This window comes from Pan paniscus, chromosome 7, assembly GCF_029289425.2.
Source record: "Pan paniscus chromosome 7, NHGRI_mPanPan1-v2.0_pri, whole genome shotgun sequence".
NCBI classification, from domain to species: Eukaryota; Metazoa; Chordata; class Mammalia; order Primates; family Hominidae; genus Pan; species Pan paniscus.
The window spans coordinates 31,651,162-31,667,233 of NC_073256.2; the positions used below are offsets into that span (position 1 = coordinate 31,651,162).

Genomic DNA, 16,072 nt, shown 5'->3' on the forward strand with positions numbered 1-16,072 from the left:
AATCCCTGCCCTTTGGAAGCTTACATGCTAACGGAGCCTACTTTCTACATTGTCTACATCCTTACGATAGAGTAAAACTATTAGATCATTTCCCAAATGTCTTACAAAAAAAAAGTTTAACTAAAAAAATTAATATAAGTAGTTATCTGCCTGGGTACCAGGCTGAAAGACTCTGAATTTAAATATTAAATGTGAAGGCTGGGCACAGTGGCTCACGCCTGTAATCCCAACATTTTGGGAGGCCGAGGTGCGTGGATCACTTGTGGTCAGGAGTTCGAGACCAGCCTGGCCAACATGGTGAAACCCCATCTCTACTAAAAATACAAAAATTAGCTGGGCGTGGTGGTGCACGTCTATAGTCACAGCTACTTGGGAGGCTGAGGCAGGAGGATCACTTGAGCCCAGAAGGCAGAAGTTTCAGTTAGCCAAGATCACGCCACTGCACTCCAGCTTGGGTGACAGAGAAGACCCTATCTCAAAAAACAAAAGCAAATATTAAATGTGAAAAAAAATTCAAACAAAGAGCTAGAAAGTACATCCTACTAGGGAAGCAAACTTTAAAACATACTACTATTGTAGGACTATTGAAGATGAGACATATTCAGGGAAACTTCATAATCCATATTTTCTTAAGATTCTGTGTTGATTATTTATAAAATATTAAACACCCAGTCTTAGAAACCACATATATTTTTCACTCATAATCTTTCGCATTAGATAGGACTAGTGCGCAAGCCCGTGGAGTAATCTACTGAGGGATCTACCTCTGCAAAAGGCTACAACTCATCTCCCCAGTGTGCCCTGCTGGGAGTGGCTGCTCGAATCCATTTAGTGCCCACCAGATCCCTCTTACCCACTCATGGTGTTTCCCCAGAAAAGTTTCCTAGGTGATTTTTCTAACTCCATTCTCTCCCAGTTCCCATCTTTCCTACACATTGCATCAAAGTGAACCTTCCAAAGAGTCACTGTCCTCTTAATGCTGTCCTGTTCCAGATGGTCTCATCAGACCCAGTTTCCTCTCCTTGCCAGCCTTCCACACTCTGGCACCAACGCAATTTAGCAACAAACACAACAATAAAGTCAACAATAATGCTTTGTATTTTCAGTGATGAATTATTTTACACCAAAGTTCTCATTTGATACTCAAAACTTACAAAGAGTCAAAGTTGTTACAATTATTTTCATTTGACAGAGGACTATATTGAAGTTGAGAAAACTCACATGATTTGTTCAAAGCCACCCACCTGCCAGGTAGAAGGATCAGGTTTAGAGTCCAGTTCTTCTGAGTTGCAGATCACCTCTCTAGTCACTGCTTCCTTTCATGACACACTCTACTCCAAGGGGCTCAAGTCCATTTCTAGTTCCACTCCTTGCCACACTCCTCCCCAACTGGCAGCACTCTTATTGCCCATTTTACCCCATCCCTCTACCCAGCAGAATGTGCCGAGACTTCATAGTCTGCCTAAGGGTCCTTTCCTTCGTGTCATTTGCCCTGAGAGCTCCAGCATGCAATCACCTGCTCTTTCTCTGAAATACTTCCCTTAGCAATGGTTTAGCCCAGGGTTTCTCAACCTCAGGACTATATACAGTTTGTGTCAACTGATTCTTTGTTGTGGGGGTCTGTCCTGTGCATTATAGGATATTTAGTGGCATCCCTGGGCCTCTATCTAGTAGACGCTAGTAGTACCCCCAGCTATGATAATCAAAAATATCTCTAGACATTGCCAAATGTTCCATGGGAAACCAAACCAAATTACCGCTGGTTTTGAACCACTGGCTTAACCTTTAATTGTTCTCTAATTGGGTGATGTGGGACAGGTGTGCCTCCCCTGAAACTTGAGACTGTAGGCAGCATGTTTTTCTTTTGCTTGTGTCCTTGAAGGTGTTCTGTGCACAATAAGGAACTGAATATAGGCTGTGAATCTAAGCCCCACTTCCGAGTTTCAAATTGGAGCCAGCAATCACATCTTAATACTCCTGGTTAATTTTGAGTTGTACAGTACAGTAAATAAAAACCTAAGTTCTAAAATTTGAAGAAATGGATATAAACATCAATTCTCTTACTATTTGTATAGCTGTGAGATGCTTGCTTTTCCATTTGTCTATGCCAGTGTTATCCAATAGAAATATAATGCAAGACACGTTAAGAGTAAAAAGAACCAAATCAATTTTATGACTTTATTACTCAATCTAATGTAGAAAATATCATTTTACAACGTTATTAATATCAACAATTCATGAAGGATGTGTGTGGCATTCTTCTCTTTGTACTAAGGTGTGCATTTCCTCTTATAACATGTCTCACTAGAATGATCTACATCTGAGCCACTCAATAGCCATGTTATGTCTAATGGTTACTAAATGCATTGGCTTCCCCCATTAGGCTGTGAACATTTTGAGGGAAGAGACTCTGTCATATTCATTTATAATTAAAACAACTGGCTGGCATGGTGGCTCACGCCTGAAATCCCAGCACTTTGGGAGGCTGAGGAGGGTGGATTATGAGGTCAGGAGATCGAGACCATCCTGGCTAACATGGTGAAACTCTGTCTCTACTAAAAATCCAAAAAAAAAAAATTAGCCGGGCATGGTGGTGGGCACCTGTAGTCCCAGCTACTTGGGAGGCTGAGGCAGGAGAATTGCTTGAACCTGGGAGGCAGAGATTGTGGTGAGCCGAGATCACGCCACTGCACGCCGGCCTGAGTGACAGAGTGAGACTCCATCTCAAAAAAAAACAAAAACAAAAACAAAAAACCAACCAACTAAAAGTTGTTCTTTAAATAAAATACTCTGATTTTCTTGGGTCAAGGGCTTGGGACCTCTTTGATTCCTTTTTGCTCCCTCTGGGAACCATTTTAGCCCTTACATAAAATACCAGAAACATGACAGAAGCCAGTCCCCTCCCTTGAATGGAGTCCTCTCTACTTGTAGAAATAAGACATACATGTATCAAATCACAACAAAAAGCAATATATAATAATTAACTAAAATGCTATCCACTAGAAAGTTTCAAAATCAATGGGTGATGGAAAGAATAGTCTCTTCAACAAATGGTGCTGGGACAACTGACCAGCCACATGCAGATTAATAAACTAGGATCCTTACCTTACACCATATACAAAAATTAACTAAAAATGGATTGAAGGCCTATGTCTAAGAGCTAAAACTATAAAACTCCTAGAAGAAAGCATAGATGAAAATGTCCATGATACTGAATTTGGCAATGCTGTCTTAGATATGACACCAAAAGCATGAACAACAAAAGAAGGATAAGCTGGACTTCATCAAAATTAAAGGCTTTTGTGCGTCAAAGGAAACTGTTGATAAAGAGACAACCCAAATAATAAGAGAAAAAATTTACAAATCAGTAGACATTTTCCAAAGATGATAATGCCTAACATACATGAAAAGATGCTCAGGGTTACTAGCCATTAGGGAATTGCAAATCAAAACTACAGTGATGTAATGCTTCACACACACTAGGACAGCTATCATAATTTGAGAAAAGGAAAATCACAAGTATTGGTGAGGAGGTAGAGAAACTGGTTCACGCATTGCTAATGGGAATGTAAAAATGATGAAGTCTTTTGAAATAGTTTGGCAGTTTCTTAATAAGTTAAATATATAATTATCATATGACCCACCAATTCTATTCCTGTTTATATATTTTATATGTAATATAAATATATATCATAATTATTTTCATAATTATATGAATATAACTATATAAGAATATAATTATATAATTATATGAATATAACTATATAAGAATATAATTATATAATTATATGAATATAACTATATAAGAATATAATTATATAATTATATGAATTATATGAATATAATTATATAGTTATATTCTTAAATATGAATAGTTATATTCATATAATTATAATTATATAAATCATATAATTATATAATTCATATAGTTATACTTCTATAATTCATATAATTATACTTATATAATTATAATTTATAAAATATATAAACAGGAATAGAATTGCTGGGTCATATGATAATTATATATTTAACTTATTAAGAAGCTGCCAAATTATCTTAAATATATATACATTTATATTTATACATCTAAATTCTGACTCAAATTCAAATTTCCTTCGTGCTCAGAAGCCCACCTTCTTCAAAAAAGCCTTCACTAATTCCTTGGAGATATTTTTGGAGTTATCTATATATCTATATCTATATCTCCAAGAATTGTATTGAAAAAATAAAATATGGGTCTTCAAACAAAAACTTGTATAAGAATGTTCATTGCAGCACTATTTATAGCAACCAAAAGTGGAAGCATTCCGAATCGTTATTAATCGGTGGATAAATTAAATGAGGTATGTCCATCCAATGGATTATTATTCAGCTGTAAAAAGGAATGAAGTACTGATACATGCTACACACATGGATGAATTGAGACCATTACAGCAAGTAAAAACAATGCGACACAGAAGGCTACATCCTGTCTTAATTCCACTACATGAACTATCGAGAATAGATAAATCCGTAGACACAGAAAGCAGATTAGTGGTTTCTAGGGCCTGGGAAGAGGAGGGGTTGGCGGGAGTGACTGCTCAATGGGTACAGCGGTTTCCTTCTGGGGCGATTAAGATGTTCTGGAAGTAGATAATGGTGATGGTTGTACAACATTGTAAATATACAAAATGCCCTTGGATTGTACATTTTAAAATGATTAAAATGGTGACTTTTATGCTATGTATATTTTACCACAATAACATTGAGTCATTTTGGTCTCTGGGAAGGCAAGGGATATTGTGAAGGCTTTTTTGAAGAAGGTGGGCTTCTGAGAACAAAGGAAATTTGAATTTGAATCCGAATTTGAATTTGCAGCAAAGGATAAAGGTGCCCCATGTAAAGGTAAAGATAGAAACCTGAGCAGCCTGGCTTGTGTAACAAGTGGGGATCAGGTGGAATTGTTGAGGAATGTCTCTTTAGAGTCTACAAATTTGATCGAAGTAAGAATTAATTTAAAGCACAAAATATATTTTCAGCAGAGACCAAATGTTCCCCAACTATTAAATATAACTATCGATAAGTAAACACATCAAGTAGAACATTATATTCTTGATATTATTATTAAATAATATTTTCCTATGCCTTTAAGAAAGAAGCAGACACTCCTTGGGATCACTCACAGCTCAATTTTTATGGCATTTGTTTTACAAATACTGCGTTACTGTGGAGGAAAGAAGTGGGGACACGCACAGCATATTTATTTTTTCTATATCCAAAGTAAATCCATACATCATTACTTTAGGAACTAAATATGTATAATTTACCTTGGATTTATTACAGCATCAAAGTGCAACTGGAAATATACGGAGTTTGAAATTAGAATTGTCAACTGTTCACATGGAGATCAATAGCCTTGGAAAGGGTGACTGTGGGCCCTGCCAGGCAAGCTCAGTGACAGCCTCACAGCCAGTCAAGAATGTCAGCAAGACAGGCTGTGGGCTGAGTGATGAAATGCAGCCCCACGTATGAGGGTGTTAGGTGATCACATTTTAAATTTAATGGTGTAGGCTTCTGCCAAGGGGGTACTAGAGTTTACTCCAGTGCACAATAAAATACAGGGAATATCTTTTGAGTCTTCAGTTTTTAGCCACTTTCAACTCATTGGGTTTTCTCAGCCTTAAACTAAGGTCATTAGCTTTCACAAGTTCTCCCTACAAACAAAACAAATGCTGGGTGTCACCACCGCATTCTTTCCATGGGGGATGTTAGACACCACTGACCCGGATGATTGCGCAGACAGCACACCCAAATAGAGACATCTAGATTGGGAAGAGCCCTCAAAAGCTGGCTGACAACCAGGATCCCTGCTCAGGGGCCTATTTTACTCAACAGGAAAAATTGCTTCCAAAGGTTTTCTTTTCTTTTTTTTTCTGTTTTGAGATGGAGCCTTGCTCTGTCACCCAGGCTGGAGTGCAGTGGTGCAATCTCAGCTCACTGCACCTTCCAACTCCTGGGTTCAAGCTATTCTCCTGTCTCAGCCTCCTGAGTAGCTGGGACTACAGGCATGCACCACCACGCCCAGCTAACTTTTGTATTTTTAGTAGAGATGAGGTTTCACCATGTTGACCAGGCTGATCTTGAACCCCTGACCTCAAGTGATCTGCCCTCCTTGGCCTCCCAAAGTGCTGGGATTACGGGTGTGAGCCACCATGCCTGGCCCCAAAGATTTTGTGTGTGTGTGTGTGTGTATGTGTGTATATATATATATATATATATATAAATATGATAAACCATTATGTATAATATTAATATATTAATATAAAATACATCAATATATTAATATAAAATACATATATTATAAAATACATCAAAATATTAATATAAAATATATTAATATATTAATAAAATATATTAATATATTAATAAAATATATCAATACATTAATATATAATTATATATTAAAATATATAATATATAATTATATATTAAAATATATAATATATAATTATATATTAAAATATATATTAATATATAAAAAGTTATATATAATATATAAATTATCTATATTTTATATAACATATATAATTAATTATATATTATATAATATATAATATTATAAACCATTGCCAAGTGAGAAGTTAAACTTAGCTGTTCTAAGAACAAAGGTTGAAATTCTGACTTCTAAGAAGACCTCTGTATTATTTTCATCAATTCATGTGTATTTGGCAAACTTTGGTGTTCATGTTTCTGTGAAACAGAATATATTACAGAGAGGTATTTTACATCAAGAAATTTAGGGCCACTCCAAAAGCATTATTTATATAAAATCATTTAATCACTTACTTTTTGCTATCATAAGTGAGAAAAGAGATAGAGAAACCCACATTTTCAATTCCTTCAGATTATGGTAGAAAAATGAAGCCTGTAACAGTGCTGTCAATAGATTATTCTGTATTGGATTTTGAGCTATTCTGCTAAAAGTGTTTGAGACATTACATTCCATGTCAGTATTTCATTGATTATACTGATGTTTTGTTTTATGTAGGTTAGACACATCCTTTAAAAGCTAAGTAACATATTATGTTTTTTTCTTTTGATTTTCCCCTTGGAAATCTTGCTGTGTGACTGCTCCTCTGTCAGCAGTTCTCACATTCTATTTGCTAAAATTTCAAAACTGTCTCCCAAATCTAAGCATGACCTGGTGATTCCAGAACTCTTGCTTCTCACCACAGTTTTGCTATAGCTTCTGCTGCTTATTTTCATGTGATACTCCATCCTCTTGTGTAGGTACTGAGTCTTTCTTGGTTATAACAAGAGGAGCTCAGGATTTGGATTCAAATACACCTAATTTTTTGAGGGGTGTGTCTGTGGTGGGGGGACAGGGTCTTGCTCTGTCACCCAGGCTGGAGTGCAGCGATGCAATCATAGCTCACTGTAGCCACAACCTCCCAGGCTCAAGCAATCCTCCCACCTCAGCCTCCCCAGTCGCTGGGACTACAGGCACACACCACCATACCCAGCTAGTAATTTTTTTCTTTTTACTTTTTGCAGAGATGGGGTCTTGGTATATTTCTCAGGCTAGTCTTGAACTCCTGGGCTCAAGGGATCCTCCCACCTCGGCCTCCCAAAGTATTGGGATTATAGGTATGAACCACCATGCTTGGCCAGACCTTTTTTTTGAAATTTTAGTTCTATCGGTTATTAGTTATGTGACTTCCTGCAATCTTCTTAAATATTTGTGCCTCAATTTTTTCTTTGCCAAACGGAGAGAGTAACACTGTAGGTTTGTTAAATGATAATGTGAAATGCTACATATAAAAATCCTGTCATAGAGAGCAGTACACATAGTTGGAATTCAATAAAAATTTTTCCTGTGGCCCATCAGACTAGAACAACCCCGCCCCCAGCAACATTTTTCAGTTGGTGGCTAATATCTCGTGCAGCCTCTTCGCACGTAATCTAGCTGTACTTTTCTTTAAAGAATATTAAATGCTCACTTTAAATAATACAATAATCTGTTTGCCTCTGTGAAGTCTTTCTTTTTGTGTTTATTTTGTATCTTTCCCTTGCTCTTACTCTGAAATGGAACAAAGATTAAAAACCCTAGAAGAAAAATTGCCCACCAGTGATATTCATTAAATATGGTAAAAAGAGAACACATAGAACTCACCTTAGTTTAACTTAATGTTCCAAAACAAACTATAAACATTAATTGGTATAAAAACATTCCTTTGTACACATTTTTGTGCAGGAAACTTTAAAAAAGAATTACTTGGTTGGCTAACACCATTGGAATGTCAATTTCCAATAAACAACAAGCACTCCATTTTATTGGTCTGTTAGGAATACATATATATGAAAGTAGAGCATTATAATTTGAACAATTTATTTTAGCTTTAAAGTCTTTAAAACTGGCTTCAACTATTCCTACCTTCATACTGTTTTTAATTTTTCAGTGGTTAATATGTTTCAGTAAAAGATGGAGAGTTTTACATTACACACTAAAACAGAAACAAATCAAAAGATTTCCTAAAAATGTGAAGAATGTCTGAAACCAACTCTAATAAAAAGGCAAATAGAGTATGTGTAAGAAGCTATTTCTTTTTGCAACTATTTTACCTTAAGTTGTCAAGATCGGATTATGTAATTTTTGGAATGATTACAGATTCTGAGGGAGTATGATATCTACACACAAAAACAACTTTTTCCTGTGACAAAAACATCTGGGATCGTTCTTTGTTAAGCAATTAACTGAGATCCAGGTAAACAGAAGAATAACTATTGATTTACCCACATGAGGCTACTGAAATTCTTTTGGGAAATAAAAATTAAAATTGTTTGCTGTATAAAGCAACCACAAAGCTTTTATAAAAATAGCAATGATATTGGTTGTTTGAGACATGTAAGCTAAAGGGAGTGATTTTCTGGAAGATCCTATTGCTGAGGAGCAGATTTCAGCCCGGTTGGTTAGAAGAACTTGTCCATGATCATCATGAGACCAAACAGCACAGTCTCAACTGTTTATTAAGGGCTTGAGAATCCAAGCAGTATCTGTGGGCTACAAATGCCAGTGACATTAATTCTGGAAAAATATACATGATTCAACAATGGACAAAGGCAGGCTTAGACAAAGGCACAGGTCTTAACGTGTGTATCACTGTCTGACAGGACTTGGATGTGGGGTAGGGAGCCCTAAGGGGTGGTCAAAGGTGAAAGGTGAAAGGTGAATTCTATTCTGGGAAGGTTCTGCTTTGTTTTTCCTGTACTGGCCACTTCCTTCCTTGAGGAGCTACTTCCTTCTAAACAATACTTCCCCTCTCCTCAGTATTAGCACAGGACAGTGTGCACAGGAAGGGCTAGATATGGACAGTGTCTACAAGAGTGAGCGCCTACAGATTTTTTCTCTTCCTGCTTCTTCACTGTAGTTACTCCTCCCACAAAGGCCAAGTCACTTACCCTATGCTAGTCTTATGCACCACGTTAGTTAACCACCAAGGGCAGAACTAAAAAAATTGTAGAAAGTTGGAAGCTTCTGTAGGAATTTTCTAGGCAATTATGGAAGATGAGCTCTTCACTTAGGGGCTCAGTCATTTTTTTCTTTGCTAGGTTTTCAGTGAGTTTTCCTATCTCTACCAGGAAATGACAGGCCAGCCTGAAGAATTCTTGAAGATCCCAGCCACTTAATCTCAACTCATTAGAGGATGTTTGATAGGGCAGAAATGTCTGTTCCCTCCTTGCCTCAGTGCCATTTTAAATAGAAAGCTGATAGGCTTGTGTAAAAGTGGGTGTGCTGCCTTTTAAAAAAAATTATACTTCTTTTTAAAAGTGATTCTTGACAGAGAACAAGTTTCAGTGGGATTGCTGAAGTGGCCCCAAAACACTTTCAAAAGGCTTCATTCTTTAGGCACTCAAAATTGTGTAATCAACACATTTACATTTGAAGATTTCCCAGTTAAGTCAAGAGATTTGTCAGATTTCAGGAGTGGATGTGAACAACCGGTTGGCACCTACAACCAGGGAGGGCAAATATCTCATTCACCCCCTTCCCCCTGCAAAGGTCTTTCTGACCTCACAGCTGGTTAGAAGGGCATTAAGAACTTTAAGTTAAATATGTAGCACATGGGAGAAGAGGTGTCCATTTTGGCAAAACAGCAGAGATATGCTTTTCTTACCCCAAGGCTGAAGGATTTTCTTTTACAAAAATTGATTAATCGATTTCTTTTTATTTATTTAATTTTTTTTTTTTTTTTTTTGAGATGGAGTCTCACTCTGCTGCCAAGGCTGGAGTGCAGTGGCGCGGCCTCGGCTCACTGCAAGCTCCGCCTCCCGGGTTCACGCCATTCTCCTGCCTCAGCCTCCTGAGTAGCTGGGACTACAGGCACCCGCCACCACGCCCGGCTAATTTTTTGTATTTTTAGTAGAGATGGGGTTTCACCGTGTTAGTCAGGATGGTTTCGATCTCCTGACCTCGCGATCCGCCTGCCTTGGCCTCCGACTGTGCTGGGATTACAGGCGTGAGCCACCGCGCCTGGCCTATTTTTTTATTTTTTGAGAAGCGGTCTCCCTGTGTTGCCCAAACTGGACTGCAGTGGTGCAATCATGGTTCATTGCAGCCTTGAACTCCAGGGCTCAATTGATCCTCCCACATCAGTCTCCTGAGTAGCTGAGAAAAGAGGCACATGTCGCCACACTTGGCTACTTTTTTTGATTTTTAGTGGAAAGGAGATCTTGCTGTGTTGCCCAGGCTAGTCTTGAACTTCTGAGCTCAAACAATCCTCCCACCTTGGCCTTCCAAAGTGCTGGCATTACAGGAATGAGCCACTATGCCCAGCCTGATTAATAAATTTGAATGTAATACTCTTTGGTTAATATAATTTTAGATTTATATTTGGAAATTTCTCTAGAAAATTAGAAATACTTTCAGATATACTTTTATATTCACCTGTGTAATATTCAGGTAGAGACACAGATAAAGTAGTGCTGCATACATGATGAACGACACAAATAACCACATAGCATTTTACAGAGATCTATCCTATTGCTTCATTTAACGTTAATAAGTACTGATATATGGGCTAAAATTGACTTAGAAAGCAGTTATCCTTTCCCACAGTTGGTCCTATGGCCAGTTTACAGGGACAGGCTCAAAACTTAAATTCTGGAAATGTGATCTTCTCTTAGTAGGTCACTAGTCTGTCCTTAAGGGGTGTTAATAGCATCACCTGGCAGTTACAAACATATGGCAATTGTAGGACCTGGATTTTCCAGGGTGATCTATGTATGTATGCAATCTCTATTGTCAGGAAGTGTGACCTGAATTTTGTTTCAGAAAACATCTTTCTCTGTATAGGAATTAGAGGCTACCCTGACTTGCTGCCACACATCACTGTAAGTTCCATTGACTCAGAGTAGCTTTGGGAGCCTGGAAAATGCTTAGCTTTTGACCTGAGGGAAGATTCTGGTTTAGTAGATTGTCCTGGGTATAGCCTTGATTGGTTCTGAGCTTCCCTCAAGTGGTTCTAAACATGGTTTTGGGTACAGACTATGCTGGAACCACCATGGACTGATACTGTGAGGAGGTTAATCCCCATTTTAAAAACTTCTGCAAAAAACTGGGCACAAATGAGAAATAGTTCATTATTACTCTTTGTATGGTATAGGGGGCGGGGGCAGGGACTGACCACTGAGCTTATTCTGAATTCTGTGCTTGCCCAGGCTGGTCTCAAGCATCTGAGTTCAAGCAATCCTCCCACCACTATTAATATTATTGCTAATAATATTAGTGATTATTAGTGATAATTGTTATTAGTGATAATCTTAATAAAAACAAATTGCCTTCTTCCAAGTTTAGTCTCACCTAGTGACCAGCCCACAAGAACTGTATCGCCATCTCATTATTGCTACTTCTCTCTTATTTAGGTGCCAGGTGCTCATATCTTTTATGTCTCATACTTTATTTCAGCCCAAATCCAGGTCATTTAATGCAGCAGAATCCTATAAACTGGAGAGACTTGGATTGGGAATCTTAGTAGATTTCCTAGATGGTGAAGTATGGGCTGAAAGAGGTTTGTGATTTGCCTAATACCACACAGTACATTAGTGGTAGGGCCGAGGGTACCTGTGCTTCACTGGTAGCTGAAAATTCAAGATATAGGCTATCTCCATGCATTGATATAGGGTCTATGGTCACACAGTAACTTAGTGGTAGCCTCTGCCAGTGAAACATATATACACTCGACCCCTTCACTAATTTACTGTGTGACCATAGACCCTATATTAATGCATCTTTTCAGGGGGTTAGACATACGTGTTGCCAGACATGATGAAAGATAAATTAAGTTTCTGGATTCCTGATGTCATGTAATTATAACTATGGCCAGTCTATTGTGACATAGACACTTGTTTTACTTTTCATCTCACATTTGGGCATCACATACAAATGAATAAAGTGTTAAAAAATCAATTCCCTTAACTGGCTTGGTGGCTCTTATATTTCATTGAATGAATCTTGGTCTGAATATTTTGACATTTATATAGATGGTATTTAGGCTGAACTTAAGTGTGACAAGATAGTCTACTGAATGTCTTTAGCACCTGTCCCACTCTGCCTCCATTTTTTACTGATAAATGGGATAATGGTAATATTTCATAGAAATATTAGGAAGTTTACCAGAGACTATGTATATCAGGGTATCCTGTAAACTGTAAATCTGTGTATAAATGGGAATAATTATTGTTGGAACAAAACTCAAGCGGCCATGATGGCTTTACTAACTAAGCTCTTGTTCTAATATTCTTATTAGGGGATTTTTTGGGGGGATTTTGTATATTTAGCAAAGAGGTGGTTCTGAAATATTCTTTATTTCCTCCATTGTGACTCATTTCTTTTTAAGGAGTTTCCCATTCATAAAAAAAAAGGAAGTACACATTTACCAGGGAACATCTAAATAAAAGTAAAAGGAGGGAGAGATTTCACAAATTATATATTTGATAAAGGAATTGTATATGGAATACATAATAAACTCTCATAACTCAATTATAAAAAGACAAACCAGTTGAAAAATGGACAAAGGGTCAGGCGTGATGGCTCACATTTGTAACCCCAACACTTTGGGAGGCTGAGGTGGGAGGATTGGGAGGAGTCTGAGACCCGCTTAAGCAACAAAGCAAGACCCTGTCTCTACAAAAAAAATAAAAATAAAAATAAAAAAATTAGCCCAGCATGGTGGCATGTGGCTGTAGTCCCAGCTGCTAGGGAGGCTGAGGCAGGAAGATTGCTTCAGCCCAGGAGGCTGCAGTGAACTATGGTTGTGCTGCTGCACTCCAGCCTGTGCAACAGAGCAAGAGCGAGACTCTGTCTCTTTAAAAACAATGGACAAAGGATCCGGATAGACATTTCTTCCGAGAAAACATCCAAATGGTCGATGAGCATGAAAAGATGCTCAACATCATCAGCCATGCATACAGAATGGGGAATGCAAATCAAAGCTGCAAACAGATACCACTTGACACCTACCAGGATGGCTATAATAAAAATGACAGACTATAACAAGTGTTGGTAAGGATGTGGAGGGATTGGAACCCTCATGCGTTGTTGGTGAGAATATAAAATGGTGCAGCTGCCTTGGCACATTGGCAGCTCTTCAAAAGTTAGTAGCGTTGCCATGTGACCCAGCAATCCACTTCTAGGTATATACCCAAGAGCAACGAAAATGCATGCTCACACAACAGTCCATACCCAAACGTTCATAGCAGCTTTCTTCATAATAACCAAAAAGAGGCAACAATCCAAATGTCCACCAAATGGACATTTGGATAAATGGATGAAGTGTGGTATATACACACAGCAGAATATCATTTGGCAATACAAAGAAATACAATATTGATCCATGCTACAACATTACGAACCTTGTAAACATTATGCTAAGTGAAAGAAGCCAGTCACAATGGACCACATATCCTATGATTCCATTTATATAAAATATCTAGAATAGACTAATCCATAGAGGCAGAAAGAAGATTAGTGGGTGCTTAGGACTCAGTTGGGGGGTAGTTTTGGGGAAAATGGAAAATGATTGCTAATGGGTATATGGTTTCTTTTTAAGGTGATGAAAATGTCCTAAAATTACACAACTCCATGAATGCATTAAAAACTATCAAATTGTGTACTTGAAATAGGTGAACTTTTTAGTATATAAATTATAATTCAGTAAAGCTGGAGGGATAGAGGGAAGGAAGGAGAGAAGAAGGAAGAGAGAGAGAGAGAGAGAGAAGAGAGAGAGAGAGACTTCTTTTTCTTGGATTCTAAATTGTATGTGACATTTCCGCCATGAAAGTGGGTGACTTTACAAAGAGCTAAGAAGTGCTCTACCTCTAGGCTGATGAAGAGAACCTGGCCCCTAAAATCTAACAATAAATTCTGAAAGTGTTCACTGCACTCAAATTGGTGACCTGCAGTTATCGGAAACATTTCCATCTTAGACCAGATGCATTTGTAAAAATAAATTTAGTCCCGTGTGGACCAAAGAATCTAATGGCCCAAAGCTTTGATGTTGTCAAACTACTAACTAAATAACACGTTGGATAAAAAGAAAACAGATGCACAGACACTACTGATGGAGGCTTTGATCTTTTCTGTGGTAGCTGCAGGCTCATAAAGGACACTGGGAAATTTGTTGCTCTTCCTAATGAGCCTTTGCTACTTTATGAGGTTCACTGATTTCATGCACACCAAACAGGCGAGAAACGGCATTGTCTAAGAAAGGACTTTGATGTTTTCCTAATACCAGCCAATAAACCATTTCTGGTACTTGTAGCCAGTAAATAGTGATTGTAGGATATTTTCATAAATACCTTGTTCAGGATCTGCTGGTGTCAACAGACAGCAAGTAAAAAGGGTAGCAGCTAAGAGTCCAGAACATCTTGTAAGGTCCAATCAGATTTGCACAGCAATTTGCTTTTGCTAGTTTATTACACCTTTTCCCTCAAAAGTCAGGGTATGTTTGTCTCATGATATTGTTAAATTTAAAAAGCAAACGATAAAGCAAGATTAGGTGGCATGAATCCAGGAGAGCTAATATCACTCTTCCTCTTTCAGGTTTTGATAACTTGAGGCATTTAGGGGAGAGAGGCTGCCTAAATGGAGTGGATATAAAAGTGGCTTCAATCCAGATATAGATTTTTTCTTTTTTTTTTTTTTTTTTGGAGATGGGGTCTCGCTCTGTAGCCCAGGCTGGAGTGTAGTGGTGTGATCTCAGCTCACTGCAACCTCTACCTCCCAGGTTCAAGCAATTCTCCTGCCTCAGCCTCTTGAGTAGCTGGGATTACAAGAGCCCACCACCATGCCCGCCTAATTTTTGTATTTTTAGTAGAGATGGGGTTTCACTATGTTGGCCAGGCTGGTCTCGAACTCCTGACCTCAGGTGATCTGCCCACCTCGGCCTCCCAAAGTGCTGGGGTTATAGGTGTGAGCCACTGCAGCTGGCCCAGATATAGATTTTTGATCGATGGGATTTTCAGGATTGCTTTGAGAAGAAACATCACACCAAAGGGATTTAGGCGTTTGTCACTTTACTTGTGGTGTGGAGAAGGGAATGGCGGGTAACTGTGTCACACACCTGTATGGCTAGCTGGGAAGAGAGGAAAGGGATCTTTGGAATCTGGACCAGTACATACAGCACAGACAAAAGTGGGGCTTGGTCTGTTGCAGGAGTTGCATACATTACAAATAAGTCCCTGGCCTTCAAGTTCTTTAAATTCTTAGTTTTATTTCTAGGCCTCAATGCCTTTTAAATCCTGACAGGAAGATGAAAAAAAAAAAAATCAAGTGCGGGATTTTCATTCTTCTTAACTGATGGAAACGATTGCCATTTTATGTTTAATGTTTTCATGTGTCACCAAAGAGCATTAACCTTGGAGTCAAAGGAACTTGGTCAGGCTTCTAGATTTCCCACTGATGACTGTGTACATTTGGGCAAATTACCAAACCTTATTCTTCTTCTGTGATCTCCTTTGTTAAATGAGATGATTTCTAGAGTTTCTATTCCTGTATATTTTACATTTTAAAAAATGATTCGAATCAGTTATTACT

The 16,072-nt window shown here is 38.0% G+C and overlaps 1 protein-coding gene across 8 annotated transcripts in view; it reads right to left on the reverse strand.

The window, feature by feature from the left end:
- Positions 1 to 16,072, reverse strand: part of DLC1 (DLC1 Rho GTPase activating protein) — a 527,425-nt gene that overhangs the window by 132,135 nt on the left and 379,218 nt on the right. The gene's annotated exons all lie outside the window — the stretch shown is intronic.